The following is a 27,522-nucleotide window of genomic DNA, read 5'->3' as shown; positions in this document are numbered from 1 at the left end:
TGCAGACAGACAGGCTGCCCTGGTGAGCCCAGAACCCAAGCTATTAGCCTCATGGGCTTTTGAGTACCGCCAACCCCAAGCAAAGCCAGACACTCGTTAAAGTGACAAGGACAGATTTTAATCAAAAATATACCCTTGCAGTAGGGACAAAGGTTCAGCATGAACGGAACTCAACTTCCATTTTCACGGAGGTGGCTGGCATCTTAATGGAAATGTGAGGAGAAGGGAGGGGAGCAGAAGGGTCTGGGGCAGTCAGGGAAGTGAAACATGGCAGAAAGCAGGAAGGGGAGTACTGTTCCATGAGAAACCCACCTGGGTTTGCTAACGGGCACCTGTCAGAGTTAGGCTCCTATCTGTCCACAAAGACAAGGGGATGGAAGCCCAATCTTTAGGTGTTGGCTGGAGCAAATAGTAAATTCTTCTGGCAGGCTTGAGTTTTCTTAGGCAGGGACTTACCTTCCATGAGTGACTCCAAAGAAATTTCTGGCCTGAGTGGGAAGCTAGAGCTCAGGACTTCTAAGAGCCCTTACGTCTCTTCCTCTTCCCAAAAGGAAACCAAGGGACCCCCCACAGTGAGCGAGAGACAGGGACAGCCCGTTCTGGGCTTCAGAGAACAAATTTGTTGTTTGCTTTGAAGTGTGTTCTCAGAAAATCAACCTCATTCATAGCAGCCTTGTGATGAGTATTATAACTAATAATAAGATATTTGGTTAAACATTTTACAAATCTTCAAAGTATTTCTGCCTCATCTCATTTCATCATTTCATTCATATTAATAGAGAAATACAAAAACACATCCCAGAGCTAAATCTAATAATAAATTATGTTTACATGTATATGAAAGAGCATATTCATAGGAAATAAGACTCGAAGGAAATAAGCCAGAATACCCACAGTGGGGGAATTGTGAATGATTTATTTTCTTTTCTGGGTTTTCCACGTGTTTTAGCATGTGGCTCTTTTGTTTATTCATTCAACAAATGTTTGTTGAACCCCAATTATGAACAAGGTGGTGGAGATACAGTGGTGAACAAAAGAGACCCAGGGTCTGTCCCGCAAAGCCTACGGATTAGCGGTTTCTTTCCCAAACAAAAAACAATAATTAAATAATGTGAAGCGAAGTATAATGGTGATTGGTCCCACTTGTATGCTCTCATTCTGCCATTAGTATCCAGCTGACCCTGGTTCTCAAACACCGCATTTCAGTGATTCTAAGAAGTACAGTTGACTTCTGAACAACATGGGGGTTAGAGGCACCGACCTCTAATAGAGAGTCGAAAGTCTGCCTATGAGCTTTGACTCCCTAGGAACTGAATTAGTAATAGCCTGCTGTTGACCAGAAGCCTTATAGATAACTGAGTCAACTAACACATATTTTGTATGTTCTATGGATTATATACCATAGTCTTACAATAAAGTAAGCTAGAGGTAGGAAAATGTTAAGAAAATCATAGGGAAGAGAAAATAAATTTCCACATTGTACTATATTTATAAAAAAAAACACATAAAAAGAACACCTGTCTTGTTCAAGGGTCCACTGTACTTTTTTTTCATATTTTAACATTTCTGAAATCGGGATTTGTCTCTCAATCAATGGCACCTTAGAGCTAAAATTAGCATAGCTATTTCTTTCTTGTGGCATATAAAATCAAGGTGTATCCTACGCCTCCATTGTTTCCCTTCCAGGATTCCCCTGCTTCAGCTCAAAGCTCAAGGGCATCTTGCGAAAAGGCCAGGGGTAACAAGACTGTGGGAGCAGGAGGCCCTTTCCTGGAAAGGTGAAGTGAATCACACTAGGGAAATGGACTCCTGAGTGAGAGCCCAAAGAGGAACCGGTGATTTAAAGGACCCCTACCATGAATCCCTTTGAGAATGGGGAAGTCCTTTTGCATGGTAAAAAATCACTCAACCCACGCCAAGTATATACAGACCTCCTTCATTATTTTTTCACTTTTTTAATTCCAAAAGAGCACACTATTGCACTGTAATCCAAAGCAAAGATCACTGTTTTAAAAATCAGTATCTGCCCTAAACCCAGTAAAGCCAGGTTATGTTGCTGCCTTCTGGGACAGGCTGAGAAGCATACCTCTGGCTCATTCCGCTATAGTGGGAGCTCTGAGTGATCCCAGAACCAGCACCACCACCACCAGAGACAAGCAGCGGGATGATACACTGGAGTGGAGACAGACCCTGGAAGGGGGATATAATAGCAATCACTTCCAACTGAGCACATGCCCACTGCCAGGCATCAAGTAACCGAGACACTTGACATGCATTCTTTCATTTTACCCCCCACAGCAACCCCAAAAAGGAAACAATATTATCTCCATGTTCCAGAAGATAAAACTGCACAGTTAGGTAACTCGCTTAAGGTTGCACAGTGGGCGGGGGGAGCAGGACCCAACTGTGAGCCCACATCTCTCTGTGGAGAGGAAGTCAGCCTGGGGGTCCAGAGGACCTGGAGTCTTGTCCTAACGTGCCGTGAGACCTCGGACGATTTGCTTCCCTCCCTGTGCCATGGGTTTCCCAAGCATGGAATGAAAGGGCTGGGTTAGATGACCTCAAAGGGCCTCTAGCATTAACAGCCCCGCAGTCCCAGGTAAATAGCATCCCTAAAACTTTAGAAGAGAGGTTCTGAGCATGCTCCTCGGTGGTAACCCTGCCTCAGCTCACACACAGAGTGGTCACATTGCTATCCTACCAAAATCCCTTAAATTCCAGCACTTCTCATAATTTGCAAAGCCTCAACCGTTAAGAATGGCTTCTGAGGTCCTGTTCAATGTGGCCCCAGCCCTCTCTCTGGCTTCATCATTCCCTGTGGTTGACCAACATGCCTTGGACATCAGCCAGACACTCTCTGTCCTTTGATGCCTGCTTCGTGCACTTGCTCCCGCTGTTCCCTCTGCCCAGAATCCCTTCTTTGTCTTATCTGCTTGGCAAAGACCTACTCATACTTCCAAACACTGCTTAAAGATCATGGTCTTTAAGAAGACTTTCTCCCACCCCTAAGAAGGAGTTAGTTGCTCCATTCAACTCTCTGCACATTCATTTATTCCTTCAACAAATACTCAATGAGCACTTCTTGTGCTGGGAAAATGAAAATCAGCAAGACCTGCTCCCAACCTTGGAGCGCTCAGAGAATGAAGTGGGATTGTTGACAATTTTGTCACACTCCTAAGACATACAAAGTCTCCTTGTAGGACTTACTTCCCTTGTGCATCACTTATCTTTACACCTGCCTTTTAAGAACTGATTTCTTTAACCTCCATCAGCCCTTGTCTCACAATAGACTGGGAGCTCCCTGAGAGCTAGACCTGTACCTCTTAGATTCTATAACATCGGTGCCTTGCTTATACATGAGCTCAGAAAATGTGCATTGATCAAAGAACGAATGAACTCTGATGCCCAGATCTGCACCCTCTGTTCAAATAGCACTCAAATGTTATACTCTAAAGCTCTCCCTGCCTCCCCCCTCCCACCCCTGCCAAAATCCCCATGTAAATGTGCCCTGAGGGCCCTCCTTCTCCCTGAGGCTAAGCCAGCCTGTGACAGATGACATTATCTTTATCATTCTGTCTACACACTTAGAGACCCTAATCAAACCAAAAGCTTATGGAATGGGTCAGGGTTGGAAACCATCCGTGTACATGAGAGCGGATGCAGCAGATGAGAAGGGTAGGATAGCACTCTGGAATTTGCGGAGAATTATATGAGTGTGTGGATAGATCAAGTGCAAAGCTAGGACATTCAAGTTTAGTGCTTATTAAGACCCAAGACTGTCTTCAATGTTGACAACATCAGTCAAACTCTTTTCCCTAATTTAAGGTGATTGCCAATCCTGATGGGATTCCCAGTTGTGATTTGATATCAGAAGACTTTCATCATCTCCCATGCCCTCCTCCAAGAGCCTAGTGGTGATTCAAATTAGTAATTCAGCCACTTTGCCCATACCTCCAGGTAGGTCTGAGAATGAATCTGGAGATCCTGGGTAGTCAGTTGGCCACCAGCCCCTACTGTTCAGAAAATTTCCTGGAAAACATGGCCCTGGGTCTATATTTCGAGGTCTCAGAAATGCCTTGGGGTATAGGGTTGGAAAATCACTGGCCAGAGGCATCCCATTTTCACCAAGAATCCCTTTCAACACCACTCATTCATTCGCCACTGGGAATGAGAAGGGTTCCAATCCCAAAACCTGGACGTTCTATTGGTTCCTCACTTGGGCTGTTTCCAAAGTACCATGAGAATGCCCACTGTCACAGCCTACCCTGCACTGAGCAGCTGCCCACTGGCCTGTTTGGGGCTGTAAATAAAGGCAAATATAAATGGTTGTGTCCTGCTGGACCCAATTAGGTCATTGGTGGGATGTATGGGCCCAGCTGGCTCCTGCTGAAGCTTATGCCTTTGCCTTTAGTGTAGGTTGGCCACACTTCCAACATTTGCTATGGCTCACAACAATGGTATCCCCTACCCCACCTCCTGCTGAAGCTTATGCCTTTGCCTTTAGTGTAGGTTGGCCACACTTCCAACATTCTGCTATGGCTCACAACAATGGTATCCCCTACCCCACCCCCAAATAAACAGTCTCAGCTGTTGGGTGGGGTGCCCCCATCTGCTCTTGACAGCTCCGCTCAAGCTTCCAAATACAAGTTCCTAAGTGACTCTCAAAAGACAAGACTCATTCATCAATGTGACAGCCAGATCCATGATCTGTAGTATCTGCTTCACGGGCCTCATTAGAAATGGAGGTTGGCCCATTTGTTTTTTTCAAGGCAGAATAGAGAACTTGTTGTGCCTGCCTTCAGCAACTTCCAAACTGCCAAAGCTGGAGTCACATAAATATGGCAGCATCTGGTTCTCTTCCAGAAAGCACCAGGGAGGCGCTGGAAGGCAGGACGGCCGGCAGGGTGGCCATTCCCTCCAAGATCAATAGGGTCCATGTCTCCCATAAACAGATAAAAATAAGAACCAACTAAGCATTTACTAGCATAGCTACTTAACCACTCGTTACCACTCAGCATGCAAAATAGAAATTCTCCCAGATCCCCACATGGTTTTGCCAATACTGAGGTTTTCGCCCTTTTTCCCTACACAACGAGTGCCTGCTTTTTTCAAGGTGGAGGTGATGGCAGGGGTTGGAGAAGGAAGAAGAAGAAGACGTGTTGATTGGCTAGGATGAGCCAGTATCTCAGCTCTATTGGGGTTATCCCAAAATAAGCCCACATAAAAATATGTTCAAGTCTCATAAGAAGATAAAATCACTCTACCCTGCCTCCCCTCTACCTTGCAGCCTCTCCCTTCTTTCCCTAACAAAGTGCCTCCAAACCACTCTGGAGACTTGTCTCTCCTTCCTCACCTCCCTTATACTTCCCATCCCACCCGTAGCACTCCACTGAAACAGCTCTTCATCAAGGTGACCTATGAAATCTTTGTGGCCAAAGGCTGTCTTTGTTGCTAAGGACACTCCCCACTCCTCAGTCATTACCCTACCTGGTTTCTCAGTGGCAGGTAACCTGTTGATCATGCCCTCCTGAGACTCTCTTTTCTCTGGTCTGATTTCCTTCTTAGTCCCCCTCATGAGCAGTTCTTTCTCTGTTCACCCCTTTGACAGCGGGTGCTCCAAGATGTTGTTTCTGGCCTCTCCCAGCCTGCAGTCTCCTTGAATGCCCTTGACCATGACTCTCAGATCACTACTCCCAGCCCAGATGCAGCCAAACTCCTACCCCACAGAGTCCCATGGGCATCTCAAATCAACAGTCTAAATGGAACTCCTCCTCTTCTCCACCCTCACACCCGCACCTCAACGCTGCTGCTCCGCCAAAGTCCCACAACCCTGTGAGTGGCCTGAGTACACATATGCACTCACTAGAGGGTGACTTTGTGCCTCATTCTTCTCATCTGGAAAATGGGAATGATGACAGTTCCTATCTCAGAGGCTAACTGGAGAACTGAGTTAATGCCTTCACGTAGAACACTTCTTAGCATACAGTAAGTGCTCAGTAGATGTCTGCAATTATTATCCCCCACCCTGGACACTACTTTAATTCAGTCCTTTGTGATTCTGCACCTGGATAAGAACAGCTGCCTCCATTTTCCCTGCTGCTCATCCAGCCCCTCTGCAAGCCATTCTTTGCCATCAACATGATCTTTTTAAAGTACAGATCTGAGCATTTTCCTTCCTCATTGCTGGATGAAGCCTGGGAGTCCCCACACAGCCCTTTCTGCTCTGGTCCCTGGCTGCTTTTTCAGCAATACCTCTTTGCTCCCTAGCCTCCCACACAACGCACCAGCTACCCCAAACCGTGGGCCATTATTCCCAAGCATCATGTGCTCTCCCCTTTCTCTCCCTGCCAGCAACACCCTTCCCACCCTTTCCTTTACCAGACCCATATGTGTCCTTTGAGATTCAGCTCAAATGTTACCTCCTCCAGAAGGTCATCCTGGAGTACTCTGTGTGAATCTCTAGCATAAAATTCATACATTATAATCATCTGTTTACTTCTCTTTCTCCCCTTCCAGACCGGGAGCTCTTTGAAAATACGATTCTCTTCCTTCTGTTCCTTATGTTTTGGTATTTTGTGTGGTGCCTTACAGACAGATCATCCTTGATAAATTGTATTGAATGGAAGGAATGAGTAAATGAATGCATGACAGAGAGAGAAGGAGACTGCTTTATCATGCTATTTCCGTGCCTGATATCCACTGAGGTCTTGGAGACTGCTTTATCGTGCTATTTCCTGCTCGATACCCATTGATGTCTTTCCAGAGACAGAATAAAGTCCCAATTCCACATCCCAGCTCCGGCTAGCACCTTTCTCAGGGGCTACATCTCACCATGCTTTGGCAGCCGCCCTCTGTTCCACACTTCCTGCCCCACCCCTTGCTCATTTCCTGCTGACTCGCTCGTTTATCGAATATGTGCTCTGTGCCCGGCACTGTGTGAGGCATGAATGATCCCACCGTGAACAGGACTGATCCGACTCTTCTCAGAAGAGAAGCAGACACTCCAATAATCAATCACAGATTAAAAGCTCTATGCGTCTGTGTAACATGCCCCCAATATACTTTAAACTTCTTACGGGAACATATCAGCTCTTATCATTCTTCAGTGGAAGGATGAATGGATGGAATGTTGTAGAATGATCTCAGAGGTCCACCCCCAGTAATTTACAGTCCATATAAGCTCTTGTTAGCTCCAGATTTGATGTAACTGAATTAAACAATCTAACACTAGGAACTAAAAAAAGAAAAAGTCCCTTTACTGAACGCATGGAAAAAAGCGATTAGCTGGAAATGGTACAAATTGACATGGCAGCCCAGGCCGGAGCCCAAAGTCTAGATCTACCGTGGTACCCACCCTCACTAGCAACCATCAGGACAGAACTAGCCGCTCCTGGACGCTCCCTGCCCTGGCTCTGACATCAGAAGCCAGTGGCTTATCTCAATAACCTCCCTTGCGGAGGAAAGCAGGCTCTAACGTCTGTTGACTCGGGTACTTTATCTCACTCTGGAGACAAGTTAATATATCAGAATATTCTTTTGGTTGGGTCCTGCTACTCAGTATACCATGTTATCTTCTGATTCTCGAGCAGCTTGCTATCTGAACTCTGAACAGTGTGGCCTTGGTTTCTGGTTTTGTTTTTTTTTTTAATAAGGGGCCAAAAAAAAAGTCTGTAGAGGACACGTCCGTAATACACAGGCTGAAAGCCATCTCATCTTTTTCTCGCCAACGGGGAAGGTTGGACAATCACAAACAAATCTTTTAGAAATATCAACCCTAATGAAGGAAGGAAAGAAAGCATTTGAACAGCCCTGCTGACGATCAGACAGATCAGACCCTCTTGACAAAGGCAGAGGAAGAGAGGCTTGGAAAAGACATCTCTTTCCTATGTCTGCCCTCCCCCTTTACTCTTGAAAACAGCTTTCGCTCAGGGATAGAGAAGTCCCCACATTTGTTTATGTGGTGACAAAAGGGCTGGACGGCCCCAGGAATCATTCAAGGTGGACTAATAAATCTCAGTGCTAATCTGTTAGACTGTTCTAGCCCCAAAGCCTGTCGGGTCCCTCGCCTACAGAATTCCTCTCTCTCTCTTTCTCTTTCTTGAGTATTTAAAACATTCTAACAACAGCCAGCTGGCTATTAATATAACATAATATATTTAATATAAATTTACATAATAGCACAAGTCGTTTGCATACTTTGCTCCAAGCAATGAGAGTATGCCCTATGAGGGCTCAGGTTCCAAAACAATGAGCACAGAGCCTCACACTGTCAGTGAGTGAAGGAGGGGCAGACTTAATCAAAATTGATGAATGGATTGCTCCAAACCCTGCAGCACAGCCTGCTGGAGAACAAAAAAGTCATTCCAAAATGAGAGTTGTGGGTCCCTGATTTATCAGCTTTATGTTTTGAGATGCCACTCGGAGTCCTTAGAATGGGGCCTTTGACACAGCCGGGTGGCAAAGGACAGGAAGGTGGCATCTGGCCAAAGCCTGGAGGAGAGCCTGGAGGATCTGCAAAAGGAGCAGCAGAAGGGGAGGGAGACCCCAACAGAGAAGCCATGCATCCCTGCAGAGGGCAGACCAGGCAGCTGTTGAGAGTGTAAACTGGTAGAGCCTTTAGGCTGGGGAGGTGCGTGAGGACTTGGCAGGATCCATCCAGGTAAAAAAAAAACATGCATCCCCACCGATCTAGCAATTTCTGTCCTGCAGAAATATTTTAAAATGTACCCCAAGAAGCCTGGATAAAGGTCTTTTCTGCAGCATTGTTTGCAAGAGCAAATAACTGGACCCAACTCAATGGACAGGGGATGCTTATGTGTCTGCACTTTCTGCCTCTCCTTCCACCCCAACCTCCCGCCAACAGTTAAAGAGGGTAAGAAAGACCTGAAGGTCCCTTGAGGAACATTTCCAAGACCTATTGGTGAGAAAAGCAAGTTACAGAACAACACAGGCAGTTCAGTCCTATTTGCATTGAAAATACTCACATGCTAAACTAAACTCTGTATTTATAAATGCACATGTATGCAAATAGCACACAGAAAAATTCTGGAGAGGTGCGTACCTACTGAGAGCCACTCAGAGGAAGGCGAAAGAATGGAGTATGCCAGATTTTCCTCTTTTTCTAGATGCCTGGAATATTTATTAAAAGGGTGCATTTGTGCATTCATGTATTAGTTGTGCATTTTTTTAAGATTTTTTTTTATTTATTTGACAGAGAGAGACACAGCAAGAGGGGGAGCACAAACAGGGGGAGTGGGAGAGGGAGAAGCAGACTTCCCGAGGAGCAGGAAGCCTGATGCAGGGCTCGATCCCAGAACCCTGGGACCATGACCTGAGCAGAAGGCAGACACATAACGACTGAGCCACCCCGGCACCCCAGTTGTGCAGTGTTTTAAGGACATGCGTAATACAGCTATTTACAAACATGTTTTATTGTTTGGACCCTGGCATCTAACAGACAGATAGGCTGGTGGAGGTGTGCTCCCTGCCCCCAGGGGCAGCCTCCTCTCCAGGTTCGTCTATTCTGCAACACCTTCCCCAACAGACAGTCTCCACCAGACCCTGCTTCTGCTCCCAGCACAGGCAAAGACTGTAGGGAAAGGCCTGCAGCTCTGAAAGCCTGTTTTTGAAGTTAGTTTAAAAGAAAAAAGTACCTCCCCACCCACACACACAGACTCAGGTCTGGGGCCAAAGTGCACAGTTCCCAAAGATCATTAAAGAACAGGGCCCAGAACACATCAGTCCTCCATCCAGGTCGGATGCATTTAATAAGCTCATGATTGGATTGGGTTGATTAGGTTAGATTAGACTGACAAGTGTCCTTAACCATTCCACAGTTCCTGAAGTCACACTCTGCCCTCTTCTACCTCTGTGTCCTCAGGCCTGGCTGCCTCACAGGGATTTCACCCTCTCCCTGCCCACTTTGGAGACAATGGGTACTCTCACTTCTTGTGAGTCCGTCTCTGAAAGTGAGACTTACTCTGTGCATGCTCCAGCACCTGTGCCAGGGACCAGGATGCAATAGGGGCTCAGTCAGTGTTTATCACATTGAATTGAACTGATCTGAGCCCTCCCGCACCTCCACCAAGAGGCCTAAAGGGAACCAGCAACAGGAGCAGACTGGACCAGGCTGGGAAAGCTTCCCCCACCCCTGGGCTGGTCAGGCTCCTCGGAGACCAAGCCCCAGACTGGCCCCATCGCCAAGGCTGCTGCCTCGGGGACCCGAAGGGAGAAGGCAGGGGACAGTGTGGTGCTCAGTGCTGACAGATGGAGGATAGGAGCTTGAGGTCAGCCGCATTTAGAACCTCAGAAGTAGCACACGCAGGGACTCCTCGCTCTCTGAGGGGACACAGCCTCGGGAGAGACGTCACTGTGCGGGCAAGTCTTTCAAGACATCATAACTGAAGTTTACTGAGTCCAGAATGTGTCATATCTGTTATCTCAGGGATGCCTCTCAAATGGAATAACATAGAAGTCACTGGAAACCGTTTCATAGGAAATCAAACTGGAGCACGGGAAAGTGAAGAAACTTGCCCAAAGATACACAGCTAGGAGGTGATTCAGCTTGGAATTGGGGTCAGTTTGACACCAAAGCCTCGGGCTCCAATCATTTAGAAATACTGCCTTCGGTTGCCCTGGGGTGTTTCTGCTTCTCTTTTGGCCAGGGGAACAGGACAGGCTCTGAGGAACTCAGAGAGGGAGAAACCAAAACACAGGAGGAGGTCTGCCCCTGAGCAGGTGCCGTGGGAAGCCCCCAGGCACAGGAGAAGGAGGGCCAGCTCCAGAAATGGAAAGGAAGGGAGAGGAGAGGAGTCCATTGAGACACGTTCAGCACTGGCACAGCACCTCCAAAATGGATGGAGAGAAGGGCAGGGCCTGCACAGACAGGAGAAGGAGCCAAGGGCAGCCGCCACCCTGGGTGCTGTGGGCCGTGCTTCTATCTGGCTTCTTCCTACAAAGATCGTAACATATGCTTACTGGAGAAAATTGGTGGGGAACAGAAAAGTAGTAAAACATAAGCCACAGAACTCGCCCTTAGAGGAAGGAATGGTTTTGCATTTGCCATCTTTCCTTGCGGTTCTCTCTCTGTATACTTAATTGTTCGTTTCTGCTTAGTTAGGGTTCTCGGGGTGGCAAGGAGCAGATCGCCTCAGAGGCTCACTTGGGGAGGGGCCTGGGAGCTGAAGGCTGCAGAGAGGCTGCGACCCAGGGCAAACACAGCGTGTCTAGTCCGGTGCCGCTGCAAGCGGGAGCCAATGAGCTGCTTCCTGTTCCTGCAAGGGTGTGGCTCCCTGCTCTCCCCGCCTCTCCCCTCCCCCTCCCCCTTCCCCTCTCTCCCACTGTCCCTTCTGCCTTCTTTCTTCCCCCCTCCCTCCCCCCTTCCTTCTCCCTCCCTCTCTCTCTCCCCCTCACTCCTTTCAGAGACTACAAATGAATAGTGGTCTCTTTGTGTGGCTCTCTCTCTTTGCCCCCATCTCTCTCTCTGTCTCTCTCGTTATTCCTTCTTCTCTCTCCTTTCAGATGCCACAAGTGATGTCTCTGCACCTCTCTATCCTCTCTGTGCAGGCAGGATCCCATCCCTGTTTGCACATTTGCACCTGGTTTTGCCTCCTCGGAATGCCAGCTTGCACAAAGCAGGCTTTGGAGGCCAGGCCCTCTCAGTAGGGCAATGGGTGGGCCCAGTGGGCCCAGGCCACAAATTCCCACAGTCACCGCTAGTTTAGTGTTCACTCTGATGCTGCTCTCTCCTTCCGCCCCTCCACCTCATTTCCCACAGACATCTCCTATAGCATCGTTGGAGCATCCCTTCAAAGTCCACCAGGTGCCGCTACCAAAGTCGACTCCATCCTTCCTTGTTCTTAGACCTTCAGGATCACTGGTGTGACAGTCATCCTGAGGAAGCAGCTACTTTATCCAGCCAGCACCTACTTTATCCAGGCTGCCTGATTACAACCACCCTGGGAAATAGGGAGGCTTCCTTGTGCCCATTTCACAGATGGGGAAACGAAGGCTCAGTGGTAGACAGATGCAGTTTGAATGCAGACCTTTGAGCTTCTATCTACTTCCCCACCCTGTGTCTGAACTCAGGGGCTTCCCAAGGGGCCAGAGCCTTTGACCACTCCTTGTGGGCCAGATTCCTGCGAACCAAGAGGAAGCAAGACTGTCTTATTAAAGAGAATGCATTTCACACCTCCCATCCCTTCCTAATGCCCGCTTCTCTTTGAATGTGATTGATGTTGCTTTACTTTATAAGCTTTTAAGAAGCCACCTAATGATAGCAACCTACTTCCCAAGAGGTAGCAAACATTGCTATTATTATGGCTATTCCCCTAGGCTTATCCATTTCTTCAATCGGTCCTAGCAGAAATAAGGATGAGTCACTGTTGAAATTTTCCAGGGAAACACACTCCTGTTTGGTCCACACACCATAGCAACAGTCAAAAACCACAGTTTTGTACTGTACACACCAGGCATTTCGGCAGCACGGGGGCCCACCTGGGGCTGTGTTCACTGCGGTTTGGCTTTCCCGTGTGTTTTTCAGCAGGGGACTGGATTATTCACCCTCTTCCCAGTGGGGAAATGCATGTGTCACGGCAGATCAGGAAGAACTGAGTTCCCTGTCTGCTGCCTTGCTACAGGGGAGAAAAGAAGCAGCAATTCAGCTCCAGCCCAGAGGGTCGTAGTCATGACTCTGCCATTGAACCTTAACACAGCCATGGGCAGCTCGCTACACCTCTTTGGGCCTTGGACTCTACTTGCCTAGTGGGCAAATAATGTCTGTTCATCTCATTTGGCTCTTGACAGAGTCAGATTGGATAATAATCATGTGAGTGCTTCGGTCATGGAGGGAATACATCACTCCTTCTGGATGGAGAAGCAACGTCGCATAGTAGAGTCACGCGCACCTGATTCGAGTCTGCTCTTCCCTTGGGAACAGCACGTACCCCCGGCACTGAGATGGCCTATGGTGGTGGCAGCAGGGGCTCTTGCTCCTGCTTCCCGATGCAGGAACAGAATAGGTTTATCCTTTCATCCAAAACCACTGAGAAAACAAACAATGTGTGAACAATAGTTTTCAAGAGTACTGAATAGTAGACAACAAAGAACAGCAATCCCAGAGAGATGGCAAACAAAGCAGTGAGCCCTCTGAGCACCCCACTGTACATCCTTCAACATGTCCAGGCCACAGTGTGTGGAGGGGCCCAATCAGAGCCCTACGGACTCCCTGAGTTGAGGACCCAATGAGTCTGGGAAGACCAAGGCAACTAGAGTTCACAGCACAGAGTACCAATAAGGAAAGAACCACAAAGAGAGGGAAGTCCAAAGATCTCTAGAGCATCTGCCACAGAATTCATGCTCCTCACTGGGCTGTGCCTATGAGGAAACTATGCAAGGCCAGGGAAAGAGTGAGCTGAGAGGCCTCGGGGAAGCAGTGCGTGGCACTCACACAGGGTTGGGAATGCTGCCTGGAAACACTCATAATTCATAGCACATGGGGGGAGGTACCCAAAGGGTCTTGTGTCAGCAGTAGCAAATAATTAGTTCTAGATTAAAACTGCCCTGCTTCCACCTAACAAATCCTAAAGCAAAACCCAAAGAGTCAACTTAATTGTGTCCCAGACCAAAGCTCAAGAAAATTTACTGAAATACAGACATATCTGACACACAACGTGACAATATTCACAATGTCTGACACTCAATCAAATACTACCAAGCATGCAGAGGCAGGAAAATATGATCTATAATGGGGGAAATGATCAATCCATTGAAACCAACCCAGAACTAACACATGTGAGAAAGAGCCAGCAAGAACATGAAAACAGTTATAACTAAATACCATACATTCAAAGTATGGTCCCAGAATACATATATTTTTAAAGACCCAAATTGAGCTTCTAGAGATAAAATCTGCAATGCCTGAAATGAGAAATAAGCCAGAGGGGATTAATAGCAAGTTAAACATTGCAGAGAAAAAGTGTGTTAACTGGAAGAAATGGTAATAAAACAGAGAGAACAAAGAATTTTTGGAAAGGAAGAGTATCAGTGGGCCATGGGACAACTTCAGGTGGCCTAGCATATGTGTATTTGGAGTTTTTGAAGAAAGGGGAGGGGTGGAAAAAATATTTGAATAAATGATAGTTGCATCCTTTCCAAATTTGATGAAAACTATAAATCCACAGATCTAAACAACTCAACGAACCCCAATACCAAGAAACATGAAGAAAACCACACCAAAATCACTCAAAATCAACAAGAAGAGAAAATCTTCAGAGCAGCTGGAGAAAAATAACTCATTGCATACAGAGAAACAAAGATAAAAATGACAGTAGATTTTTCATTGGCAATAAATCCACCAGAGAGGCCAGTGAGGCACACCTCCACATACTGAAAGATGAAAAAAACTGTCAATCAAGAATTGTATACCAATAAAAATATCTTCCAAAAAATAAAGGCTTTTTCAATGTGTTAAAACAGGAACTCCAGTGGATCCATCACCAGTAGACTCGTATTGCCAGAGATAATAAAGAAAGTTCTTTAGGCAAAAGGAAAACAATATCAAATCGAGATTTAAATCCACACAAAAGGAATGAAGGACACCAGATATGCTAACTACATTGGTCAATATATAAGATTTCTTTCTTGGTATATAAATTTATTCAAAAGACAACTGACTGCTAAAATAATAAGAATGTACTGTGAATTTTTAAAATAATGCATGTATAAGTAAAATGAAAGCCAACAGTTGTATAAAAGCCAAGAGAGGAGAAAAGGAAGAATACTATTACAGGACCCTTAAACTACGTATGAAGTGTTACATATCCCTTGAAGGCAAACAGTGAGGAGATGTGCCCTGTCAGCCCTACAGCAACCCTTAAATATCAAAACAAAAAGTTACAGCTAATAATCCAACAAAGGCATAAATGAAGTCACAAAATATACTTAATTAGCCTCATGGAAGGCGGAAAGTGAGGGGAAGGGGAAAATAGAACAAATGGGACCGAAAGAACACATAGAGAAAGAGCCAGCAAGAAAAGCATAACTAAGACAATAGACTTAAATCTAACATGTTAATAAGTGCATTACACAAAAATGGTTTAAGTACCACAGTTAAAAGGCAGATTGTCTAAAAAAACAAGTCCCAACTGTATATGGGTTACCCAAAAAAAAAGTTTAACTATAAAGGTACAAACAGAAGAAAAGGGTAGAAACATATATACCATACTCATACAAATCAAAAGAAAGTTAGAATGACTATATTAATAACAGACAAAGTAGATGTCAGAGCCAATAATACCGTCAAAGTAAAGAAGGTTATTTCCTAATCGTGAAAGTATAGATTACTCAAGAAGACATGACAATCCTAAACATGTATGCTTCTAATGGAAATCTTTATAAATATGTCATAAAGCAAAAACTGATAGACCCACAAAGAAAAACAGACAAATTCACAATTATAGTTGGAGATCTCACAATACGATCAGTTTTCTCAATAACAGATAAGACAACTGGACAGAAAACCAGTAAGGATGTAGAAGGTTTGAACAACACTATCAACCAAGTTGACCTCATGGACGTTTACACAGCCCTCTCAGCACCCACGGCAAAGTACACTTGCTTTTCAAGTACACACAGAACATTTGCCAAGATAGACCACATCCCAGACCATAAAACAAATTTCAATAATGTTGAAAGGATTCAAGTCATACAAAGTGTGTTCTCTGATCGTAATGGAATTAACTTAGAAATCAATAACAGAAAGATAGCTGAAAAATCCCCAAATATTTAGAAGCTAAATAACACACTTCTAAATAATCCGTGAGTGAGAGAAGAAATCAAAAGGGAAATTAGAAAGTATTGTGAACTGAATAAAAATGGAAGTCTGACATGTAAAAAATTCTGAATGCCAGTAGAGCAGCCCTAGAAAGGAAACTTACCGAATTAAATGCCTTTATGAGAAAAAGAAGAAAAGTCTTTTAATAACCTCAGCTTCCATGTTAAAGAACCAGAAAAGGAAGAAAAAATTAAACTATAAGTAAACAAAAGAAGATTCGGATTTTGAGATAGCAGAGGACTGGGGGGGACCCTAAGTTTGTCTCATCCCTCAACTACAACTAGATAGTTATCAAATCATTCTGAACACCCAAGAAATCAACTGAAGTTCTGAGAAAACAAATGTCACACATCTTCAAATAGAAAAGCAACCACCATTTGGAAGATAGAAGGTGTGGAGACTTGAATCTGGTGTGACATAGCTAAGGATACAACAATGGGTAGGGAGCCAGGTTAAGGAGGCTACTGCAAGGTATGATAAGCAGTGGGATGCAAAATCAGAACTTTTAGAAGTCTGGGGGACCTGCCCAGCTTAAAGGTGCTCAGGTGGTGAAGCGGAGTGGGATCTCCATGGCAACAGTGTGGTCTGAGGATCCTGTGAGTTGCAAGAAGAATGGGAAACACTCAAGTGACCCACTGTTTCCAAGGCTGGGGAACAGGGAAGCCAGCTGAGAGCAGGAAGGCTAGGTGCCAGCTTTCTGCTCTTTGTTGCCATAAACTGCAAATCTCCGGACCATCAGGTGACCGCATTCCTGAGATGGATCCAGCAAAAGGCAGAAGTACAGGGGAGATCCTCCACAAAAGGAACAACATAGGGTCTGCACTGTAGGAGTCCCTAAAATTGGGGGTTTTGAAACTCAGTTGTGTGCCTGAGATAAAAAGGCTCAGTCACAGTCCAGGTGAACACGGAGTTCTGACAGAAACCGGGGAGACAAGAGTGATTGATTGCCCTTCTGTGAGGACTCACTGAAGAGTGGAGGGCATGAATTTTCAGCTCCAAGGCTGGAGACTGAGGTGTCCATATTCATCCCACCCATCAGGGCTGAAAGTTTCAGGGAGCAAAACAGCGCCACCTAGTGGAAGCCAGAGCGGCTTATAAGGAGCCTTGCTTCTGCACACTGGAGGTTCATTTCCACTAGAGCAAGTCCCCCTGAGAATCAATGCAACAGGCCCCCTCCCCCAGAAGCACAAACAACTCCCTCCCACCAGGTTTGCAGGTCATGGAGGGCTTCAAAGCTTCAGCTTTGGTATAGGGTATAATGGTATCTAGCATCCTTTGTACTTTTATTCTTCAGTTTTTTAAGAATTTTTTTTTTCAGTTACACAAAAATAGACTCAAAATGGATGGAAGACCTAAATGTGAGACAGGAATCCATTAAAATCCTAGTGGAGAACACAGGCAGCAACCTTTTTTACTTCATCCACAAAACTTCTTGCTAGACAGGTCACCAAAGGCAAGGGAAACAAAGGCAAAAATGAACTATTGGGACTTCATCTAGATAAAAAGCTTTTGCACAGCAAGGGAAACAATCAACAAGACTGAAAGGCAATCGACAGAATGGGAGAAGATATCTGAAAATGACATATTAGATATAGGGCTTGTATCCAAAATCTTATCAGACTCAACACCCCAAAAAAACCAAAAAATCTAGTCAAGAAGTGGGCAAAAGTCATGAACAGACATTTCTCCAAAGGAGGCATATAAATGGAGACAGACACATGAAAAAATGCTCAGCATCACTCAGCATCAGAGAAATACAAATCAAAACTACAATGAGATACCACCTCACACCTGTCAGAATAGCTAAAATGAACAACTCAGGAAACAACAGATATTGGCAAGGATATAGAGAAAGGAGAAACCTCTTACACTGTTGCAAATGCAAACTGGTGCAGCCACTCTGGAAAACACTATGGAGGTTCCTCAAAAAGTAAAACACAGAACTACCCTACAACCCAGCAACTGCACTACTAGGCATTCATGCAAAGAATACAAAAATAGTGATTTGAAGGGGCACATGCACCCTAATGTTGATAGGAGCAATATCCACAAGATGGAAAGAGCTCAGATGTCTATCAATGGATGAATGGATAAAGAAGATGTGGTATATATACCACATTTTTTATCTTATACTACATATACTACTCTATATCTATATATACTTTTTATCTATACCAATATACATATACACACGATGTAATATTATTCAGCCATCAAAAAGAAATCTTGCCATTTGCAATGACATGGATGGAACTAGAGGGTATTATGCTAAGCAAAATAAGTCAGTCAGAGAAAGACAAATACCATATGATTTCACTTATATGTGAAATTTAAGAAACAAAAGAGATGAACATAGGGGAAGGGAAGGAAAAATAAAGTAAGATTAAAACAGAGAGGGAAGCAAACCATAAGAGACTCTTAACTATAGGAAACAAACTAAGCATTACTGGAGGGGAGGTGGGTAGGAGGATGGGGTAATTGGGTGATGGGCATTAAGGAGGGCACTTGATGTAATGAGCTCTGAGTGTTCTATGCAACTGATGAATCACTGAATTCTATATACTATATGTTAACTAAATTAAATAAAATTAAAATTAATTAATTAATTAAAAATAAAAGTAAACACAAAAAGGAAATAATTAAAATCATAATAGAAATCAATAACGTTTTGAGATGATTGATAAAATGGATAAACTTAGGGGCACCCGGGTGGCTCAGTTGGTTAAGTACCTGCTTTCAGCTTAAGTCATGATCTCAGGATCCTGGGATAGAGTCCCACATTAGGCTCCCCACAAAACAGGGAGTCAACTTCTCCCTCTCCCTCTGCCCCTCCCCCTGCTTATGCTCATTTGCTGGCTCTCTCTCTCTTTCTCTCTCTAATAAATAAATAAAATCTTTTTAAAAATTGATAAACTTTGAGCCAGAATGATCAAAAACAATGAGAAAAAACACAAGGTATCAAAATTAAGAAGGAGAGAGGGGACATTAGTACAGACTCTATAGATACAAAAAGAGTAATGAGAAAACTTAATAATTTTATGCCAATAAATTCAACAATTTAGGACTTGATGTGGGGTTCCAATGATTCAAATTCACTCTCAATTACTTTCTGTAGCTTCTAGGGGCTGCATCCATGGTGACCAACCATCCTGGTTTGCTTGGACTGAGGGGTCCTCTAGGAGGTGGGTCTTTCAAAGCTAAAACTGGGAGAGTTGGTCACCCTAGGTGGTATTCCTCTTGTAATTCCACCCTTCCCCCTTCTCAGCAGGTCACCCAGAAGCCACAGCTACCCACAGAGGTATATCACCTACAGGACTTGACCCTGCCCTTGTGCTCTCTGGTCATCTACATGGGCAAAGATCTTTGCTTGACCTTCTCTCCATACTGGCCCTGCAGGTCAGAGGCAGGGTCTTGGAGGGACTTTCTGTTTCTCCGGCATCATGCTATAGATGCTCCTGATTATCGTCCTTTGCTTCAGGTCCAGGTGCTCTGGAGGGGTTGCTGTGTTCTTGGGAGGCATTAAAGTAGGGACTTCAACTACCAGAGCTGGAAGTGGCTTTGAAGATATTAATGCTCCTGTCCTGGCTCACCTCCAACCCCTCCCACACTAACCATTGAGCCTGGGGGTTCACTTCTGTTCTTTTAAAACTTTTCAGTGTTTCTGCCTCTCCCTGCCATACTGAGGTGCTCTGGAAAGTCAGACTTTATAGCCATCCCTGAGCCTATGCCCCCCTCACTCAAGCACCCTAATGGTTCCCTGTTGTCTCAGGAATGAACTATGGTTTCATGATGCCAAAGTTCAATGTCTCCTATAATCCAGGTTCATACGTCATGCAGTACTCTATGCCCTGTAGGTTCCTGACTCTGACCTTTGTCTGCTCTATTCCCATTTCTCAGAATTCCATCTCTCCAGCTCCTCCTACACAAACCCAGCACTTCTCTTTGAGTTCACCTCAAATGCCGCCTCCTCCAGGAAACCTTCTCAGATGCTCACAGCTGAAAGTGTGGTCTTTTTCTCTGAATCAGCTTTGTCTGTGACTCTTGCACTCTCTGCTGTGTGGGGAAGTTAATCACGCACAGACGTTCTCTTGACTCCTAGATTCTAATCAGTACTTGACAGCGGGCTCCCCATCACCCAACTCTTGCCTTGGCCTAACCCATCCATGACCTAGTCCCATAATTTACCCAAAAAACTCTATGCTTCAGCACGTGTGCGTGCGCTCACACACACACACAAACACACACACACACGCACAGCGCTGTGCTTGCTCACTTAAAATTCTGGGCTTTTGCCTATGCTCTTCCTCACCTGCCACGCCTTTCCTCCTGATCTGCTTGTTAACTCAACCACCATTTTGCAATCTCAGCTTTCCTTCCCAAAGTCCCCAGACTCCCACCCGCTGCCAGGAGCACTTACCTCCCTGTATTTTTCCATCTCTGTATCTCTGTCCCCTCAGGCTACTGGTGGCACCTTCCATATGCCTCTATATCTTCCTGATGCCCAACAGAGGAGTTGGCTCCCCAGGAAGCACCAACAAACATTGATCAAATGAATGATAAGTGCTAAGTCATGATTACCTGGGGAGCAGGCAGCTCACCACCTCCAAAGCTTATTCCAATGCACTTTATCCTGAACTAACAGCTGATTAACATTGCTCTGTGACCTTGGAAAGCTGCGTACTCTCTCTGCATCTTCAGTCCGTTCATCTGTAAAAGGAGGGGGTAGATCTGGTGGAAAGGAAAGCCTGCCAAGCTCCCCCTTTTCTGATCCCAGTTCAATAACATTGAGTGTTTAAGCTAAAATTTTCAAAGTTTTATGTCTGGTCTCCTCAACTAGCCCATGAGGCTATCTTATCCTTCATCCTCCAGCTCAAGCCCAGCACCAGGCTGGGTGTCCCCAAAGCCCCACTGACCACCAGCTGAATAAGTATTAGACCACTCAGGGGTCCAGGATCTCACCTCCTATGAGCGGGGTGAGAATCCCTGCAGCACACATGCCAGAGACAGCCATCATTCCCCCAGGTGCCACCTGGTTGTGTCCAAGTTATTTTTTTGAACCCTTCTGGTTCATTCATGAGCTCCCAGCTCAAGCAAGATGTTCTTTACTGAGGTACCTAGTGGCTCAGTCGGCGGGGTGCCTGACTCTTGATTTTGGCTCAGGTGGTGATCTCAGAGCTGTGAGATCAAACACCCTGTTGGCTCTGCGCTCAGCATGGAGTCTGCTTGTCCCTCTCCTTCTGCTCCTCCCCACCGTGCTCTCTTTCTCTCAAATTAAAAGAAAGAAAGAGAAAAGAAAAAAGATGTTCTTTACCACCCCTGAGCGTGAGACCCATTGCCTCTCTGAGAGAGAAGGCCATCAGCTCCCATAGTGAAAAGACAGGCAGCAGGCTGGTTATCTCAGCCCTGAGGGAAATTCTTTTTTTTTTTTTTTAAGATTTTTTATTTATTTATTTGACAGAGAGAGATCACAAGTAGGCAGAGAGGCAGACAGAGAGAGAGAGGAGGAAGCAGGTTCCCCGCTGAGCAGAGAGCCCGATGCGGGACTCGATCCCAGGACCCTGAGATCATGACCTGAGCCGAAGGCAGCGGCTTAGCCCACTGAGCCACCCAGGCGTCCCCCTGAGGGAAATTCTTATTGGAAAGATGGCCCAGATGTCCGGCTGTGGTAGGGAAGGTCCTGGTGAAGAGGCCACTTTGTTGTAGCAGGGGGAGACAACTTAGTGTGTGCATTAGCATACCCCCCTCCCCAGTCTGAGATGGAGTCCCGGCTCTGCCTTTATTAACTGTGGCATCTTGAACATGGGCCTTAATTTCTCAGGCTTCATCTGTCAAAGTGGAGGGAAAAGTCTGCTCATTTCCAAGGGCTCTTGTGAGCGTTCATAATAAACAATTTTAAGACCTGATATATAAGTTTTCATTTTACTTCACTTTTTACCCCTTCAACTGTATTGCCCGATTTTTCTCCCACTTCCATTCCCTCTCCTTAGCTTGTTGTGCCGCATGAGGCTGATGTTAATGACACAGAAACCACTCCCTTCCCACCATCTACCATCGAATGGTAGACATTTCGTGAACACTGGACCAAGGAACAGCTATCTGGTCACACCTGGGAGGAAGGATAAATTTGCCCTCCCATCCTCCTCCAAGTATCATCTGAAGAGTAATAATTTACCTCAAGGTTTTCAATAGATCTAGAGGCCCTACTATGTGCTGTTAATTTCAGTAAATTAATTTCCCCCCCCCGAACAACACTGCCCAGTACGTCTAGTGTGTCCCTATCTGAGGAACCAGACACTGAGAGGACCCAGCCTCGAACTCTTAGGCGACAGGGTTCTCATTCAAATCCAAGCCTTTCAAATCCACACGCTGAACCACTGCCTACAGCACTTCCAGCACTTCACAAAGGATTTATTATCTTTCCATCTCAGAATTTACGCACGTGCGTTAATGTAAACTCAGAAAGACAGAATAGAGAGCATTAAAGTTTAACAACCAGAAGACATCCTGAATTTAATACTCTGGAGTATTTTTTCAGATCTCTTTTTCTGCATGTAGATTTCATGGGTTTGAGGGTGTGTGCGTGTATGTGCATGTGTGTGTGTGTGTGTGTGTGTGTGTGTGTTTAGAGCCATAATCATATAGTATAAGATGTGTATCCCCATTTATTCTATTGCAAGCATTTTCTCCTTGTTACTTACTCTCTATGCCCATCATTGTAGCAGTTCCATCAAATGGACATATTATAATTTACTTATTATCTTCCTGTTGTTGAGATCTTAATCTGTTTTCATGTTCAGCAGATAAATAATAACATGCTGAACATCTTTGTGCACGGAGCTGTAAGACTATTTTCTTAGCTAATTTTAATTCTTTCCTTAGGCCAGTTTTCTGGAAAAATGAGGTTACCCAGTCAAGGGAAATGAGCATTTGTAAAGCTCTTGAAAAATTTATTGCCAAGTGTATTTTCCCAAGGATTTTCATGCAAAAAAAAATTAATAATAATAATAAAAGAGAAAAGGAGTAGAAGACCAAAGAAAGATGAATGGTTTCTGGACAGCTGACAGCCATAGACAAGAGCAAACTGGGCCTGCCAGCAATAAAGCTTTATCATGGACTGGGTCATGTCAATGAGAAGCAGTAGCAAGAAGCAAAACGATGTTTTCTTACTTCTCAGGAGGGAAAAAGAAGCAGATATAAATACTGCATGCAGATTAGTGAAATAAAGGGATTTTCAATCACTCCAAAAGCACAAGAGGGGTGTGCTTGCTTAAAAAATAGCAGAGCGAAATCTACTCTTACCCTAAAATCTTCCCCACCTTTTCCAGTGGGCCACACCTCTGTGCTTTGAGAAAGAAGGCCCAGCTAATATTAGGTCTGTCACTGAACAGCGCTGCGTCTGCTGGCCTCTCTGTGCCTTGGCTTACAGGCCTGCCTTACTTACTTCCCAGGAGTTATTATGAGGATACATAAGCTCATGTATATGAAGATCATCCTGCAAAATTTCAATCACTTGTATGACTTGCTGATCAAAAATTAATTTCCTGTTCATTATCATTCATGGGATAAGGACCTTCACAGCTTTACAGAAAGCATCCCAGCCTAGTTTCTTGAAATGTTTTCAGTATGCCAGTACACTTTAGCTAGTTCCTATAAAATAGGCTAATATCAATTTCTAAAAGTGACATATGCTTGACTTGTACGGGGAAAATCTGGGTTGTGCAAACCAAAGCACAACTTCTCCACTCTGAATCTGAGCAGGTACAGCCTCTGCCCTATGTCCCCCAACTCCAACACCAGATATGCACCCTAACGCTGAGCTGACTTAACCACTGAGGACCTCAGAACCCTTCCAGAACCACCCCCCAATCCTGAGTCAGCCCTGGAGGCAAGACCACAGACTGGGGCTGTTCCATTCAGTTCATTGAGCACCAGTGGGGCCCCCTGCTTGAAAGTGATCCTCCTTCCACTCTCCAGAGGGTAATTCCAGAGGGTTGGGCCGTCAGTGAGGCCAGCCCTGCCAATAGCACATATTACTCAGCATTTTAAGCTACCCACCTCTTCCACCTTGACTTCCAGCTATCACCTTCATGGCCACCTCCTCAGGCAGGTAGGGAAACGACAGGTGTGGAGAGCCAGGAAGACATCTCAGGTCATGTAGTTCTTCCCTTTGATTTATGGTTGAGGTATCAGGGTCCAGAAAAGAGGGGTCACACTGTCCCCATCACCCCAATATTGAGTATGAAGTTTTCCTAAGCTAGGCATTCTCCAACCAGAGTGTGTGTCAGAAGCGGAGAGAAGAGGTTCAATGCCTATTCCCAGGCCCAACCCCTCCTATGTTAGAGTCTCTGAAGGCAGGATCCAGGAACCTGTCTTTCTAGCAAGACTCCCAGTAACATAGATGCACCCCAACATTGGAAAACTCTTGAATGAAAAATAGGACCAGAAGACCCACTTTACCACGCAATGCCCAGAGCCCCAAGTTATGCAGCTGACAGCCCTAATTTAGTTCTCCCTGGTACTGCTTCACTCCCTCCCCACCGCCTTGAGCACACACAAAAGCACGCACATTCAGCAGGCTGGCCTACTGAAGGCTGGGGAGGTTAAGTGAACCGACGAGTTTCAAATCCAGAGAAAGCCATGCACGATGTGGTCTGGGCCTCCCAACAGATGGTCAGCAGCTTTGGGAGAAGCTCTGTGGCTTCAGAAGTTAATCCTGGGCAGCTGGGGAAGGGCTGAAAATAGACCCAGCTCCTTCCGACAAAGCAGCTCACCTGCTTGAAGATGCCAGCTCGATGGGACATCTTTAGTCCCACATAATTTAATAGCCGATCCTGCCCATTAATTTCTTCCTGAGAGCAATCCCTGATGGGAACTACACTGACTCCTGATGAGTCATTCATTGGCCAGTAAACTTTATGGAGCAGCCCAGGCCTCCCAGCCCTGAACATCTGACACATGACAGTGGGGACATAAGGCTCTGATATGGGGATGTTGGGAACTTGGAAGGAGTACGCAGATAGCTACAAACGTGCCTTCAGGCCTAGGAAATTAGACCTATGGGCCCTGTTAATGTGCTTACTCCCCAGAGAAAGCTGAATCCTCTCTGGGGGACTGAGAAGGGGTTAGACACCCCTCCCCAAACGGTCAGGAGTGATGATCAAATAGCATCAAGTGTGTCTATGCTTTACTTAAGATCTTTGTATTTCTACTCCCTTCCAAGTTCTGCTGTTAACTTCTGCCTAGATTTTCCAACACAGAGAAGATGTGTCTCCCTATCCCTCTTCTCCCGCATCGTGGATGTGCATATGCACATGCACACACATTCACACACACACACAGAACTATGTGCCCCCATAGGGTCTGTGGCTCACAGCAGAGGCTCTATGGGGTAAGCTAGTTAGAGCTTTGAGTGAGGAATCCAGGAATAATCCAGAAAAGTGAAGCCTAGCCCCACTTCTGCAGCCCACTGGTATGACCACAGGCAAATCAGGTGGAAGTGCTGGACCTCAGTTTTTCCATCTGTCAAACCGGTTGGATGAGATTAATGGTTTGCAACCTAGCTGCAGGAACAAAATCCTCAAGGAAGTATTTGGGTCCCAAATGAATCCTAATCTCTGAGGTGAGCCCAGGGTGTGTGTGGTTTGTACAGCTACCCCAGGAGAATTCTGACGCAGAGTGTGGGTTGAGGACCCCCGCCCTGGGTGAGCCAGTTCTGCTACTCGGTTAAGTCCACCATTTATCAAGGAAGAGACAAGGCCGAGAGAAGACAGAGTAGCTGCCTTTCTTCTGATTCCCAGGAAGAGAGGCCAAGGGCGGAAAGGCTCAAACTGTGCCATCTGGGACTCAATTTAATTTAGGAATTTCCTGAATAGAAAGAAAAGGATGTTCTGAATATAAAATCAGACAAAGAAAGCCCTGGGCTTGAGGTTCTTAGCAGAAATCTGCTGCCAAGGGACAGGAAGGGATTCCTTCTCATGGGCTCCAGCCTGAAGTCCAGGATGAGCTGGGGGCCTCAGGGGACCCCCAGCCATCCAGTGATCACAGGGAGACCTCCCTCCTTCACCCTGGGCCTGATGATGTTCTCTGAGAACCTCCTCAGGCCTCACAGGCAAGTCCTTTTACAGCCCCAAAGAAATCCCTTCTCTCCGCCCCTCATATATGCCTCTGTAAAATAGGGAAGGTGGGAGGTAAGTCGAATAACTTCAACTCTATGTTGCACGGTAACACCTCTGAAATTGAGGGGGTCTTCCAGTCAATGGCCTCTTACCATTAACTGGCAGGATACTTTTTTTCCAAAGTGGTATGCAAAATAATGACGCATCTTAGAATGGTTAGCATCTGGCAATGGTTAGCATACAATGGGGAAATACGGCAGTATCTCTGGTCCCTTCCAACTCAAACATTCTAAACATTCCAAGATTCCATGACTCTGTGGCCTTGGGTCCAGATCATACTTACTGTCAAAGAGTATATCCGTCAAGCCCTATGGAGAAGCATCGGTTCCTTCTGGTTCTTTCTCATTCAGTGTTATCCACAGACCAACAGGCAACAGCTGCTGAAGGCATCAGAAACACTGGCTGGTCAGAAACGCAGAGTCTCGGGCCCTACCTCAGACCTGCTAAGTCAGAATCTGCATTTTAACAAGAGTCCTTAGGAGTTTTAGGCACATTAAAGTGTGAAGACTGCTGTGATAGTTCACACTCCCCCTCCACCAAACACACTGTGTTTACCGTGCTCTTACATACAAAGCAGTTTGTTCAGAGCCTGAGAGAGGAAGGAACATCCTGTGAGGATGTAGGGACATACTGTCCCTTTAAGAGCCAGAGATGGCACATGTAGATAATAGCACCTTCTTAAATGGCACAACTGGGGCAGGGCCTGGACAAGTACCTCCAGCATCCCTCCACTCCCTCTTCCTGGACATGTGACACTTGTTCTGCCCCCTCCTTCCTGGGCCTCACCCTGAGAACCCTCCTCAACCTTTAGAGAACCCATCACTTGAGTTCCCTGATACCCAGTCCAGTACTGGCTGCTCATCTCTGCCCCCAGACCTCAACTTTACATCTGCATTTCCCATCCTCCTTATGTGCCTCTTATGTCCACCCTGGCAGGACTCCTCAGGGCCCACCATCCATCCATCCATTAATTCAGCAAATATTCACCAAGCATCTGCACACCTGGAGAAACCACGGATTCTTAACACATGGCCCCACCCCTGAGGAGCTCACAGTCTGGTGAGGCCAACCAACACGCGAACCACTGTTGGTAATGTCTCATGGTTACTGCTAGGAGAGACAAAGCATTGGGCGCTATAGGATCCAGAGGAGGGCTTCTCACTCAAACTTCAAGGTCAAGGACGGCTAAAGTTGCTATCTGAACTGGTATTGAGGGACTGGTAAGCATTAGCTGGGTGAAAAGTGGGAGGAAAATTATTCCAGGCATCGTGAACAGCCTATGGAAAGACAGAGAGGCAAGAACCGGCTTGTGAGCAATTGGCATTGCAGAGCATAAAGTCCAGATCAGGACATGGAGAGAGAAGAGGATGGGAAGCAGGCAGGGCTGGATCAAGCTTAACCTGGTAGGCCAGGTTAAGCATTTGGACTTTAACCTTAGGAGCTGGCTCTCCCCTGATTTCTGCCATGTTGCCATGCAACCAAAACTTAATGAGACCCTTCAAGGTATCCTGCAAC

At 45.7% G+C, this 27,522-nt stretch overlaps 1 protein-coding gene across 2 annotated transcripts in view; it reads left to right on the top strand.

The window, feature by feature from the left end:
- Positions 1-27,522, top strand: part of ASIC2 (acid sensing ion channel subunit 2) — a 969,864-nt gene that overhangs the window by 907,175 nt on the left and 35,167 nt on the right. The gene's annotated exons all lie outside the window — the stretch shown is intronic.

This window comes from Neovison vison, chromosome 5, assembly GCF_020171115.1.
Source record: "Neovison vison isolate M4711 chromosome 5, ASM_NN_V1, whole genome shotgun sequence".
In the NCBI taxonomy this organism is placed as follows: Eukaryota; Metazoa; Chordata; class Mammalia; order Carnivora; family Mustelidae; genus Neogale; species Neogale vison.
Note: the sequence above shows the minus strand (reverse complement) of the source record. Positions and strands in the feature narration are given on the sequence as shown.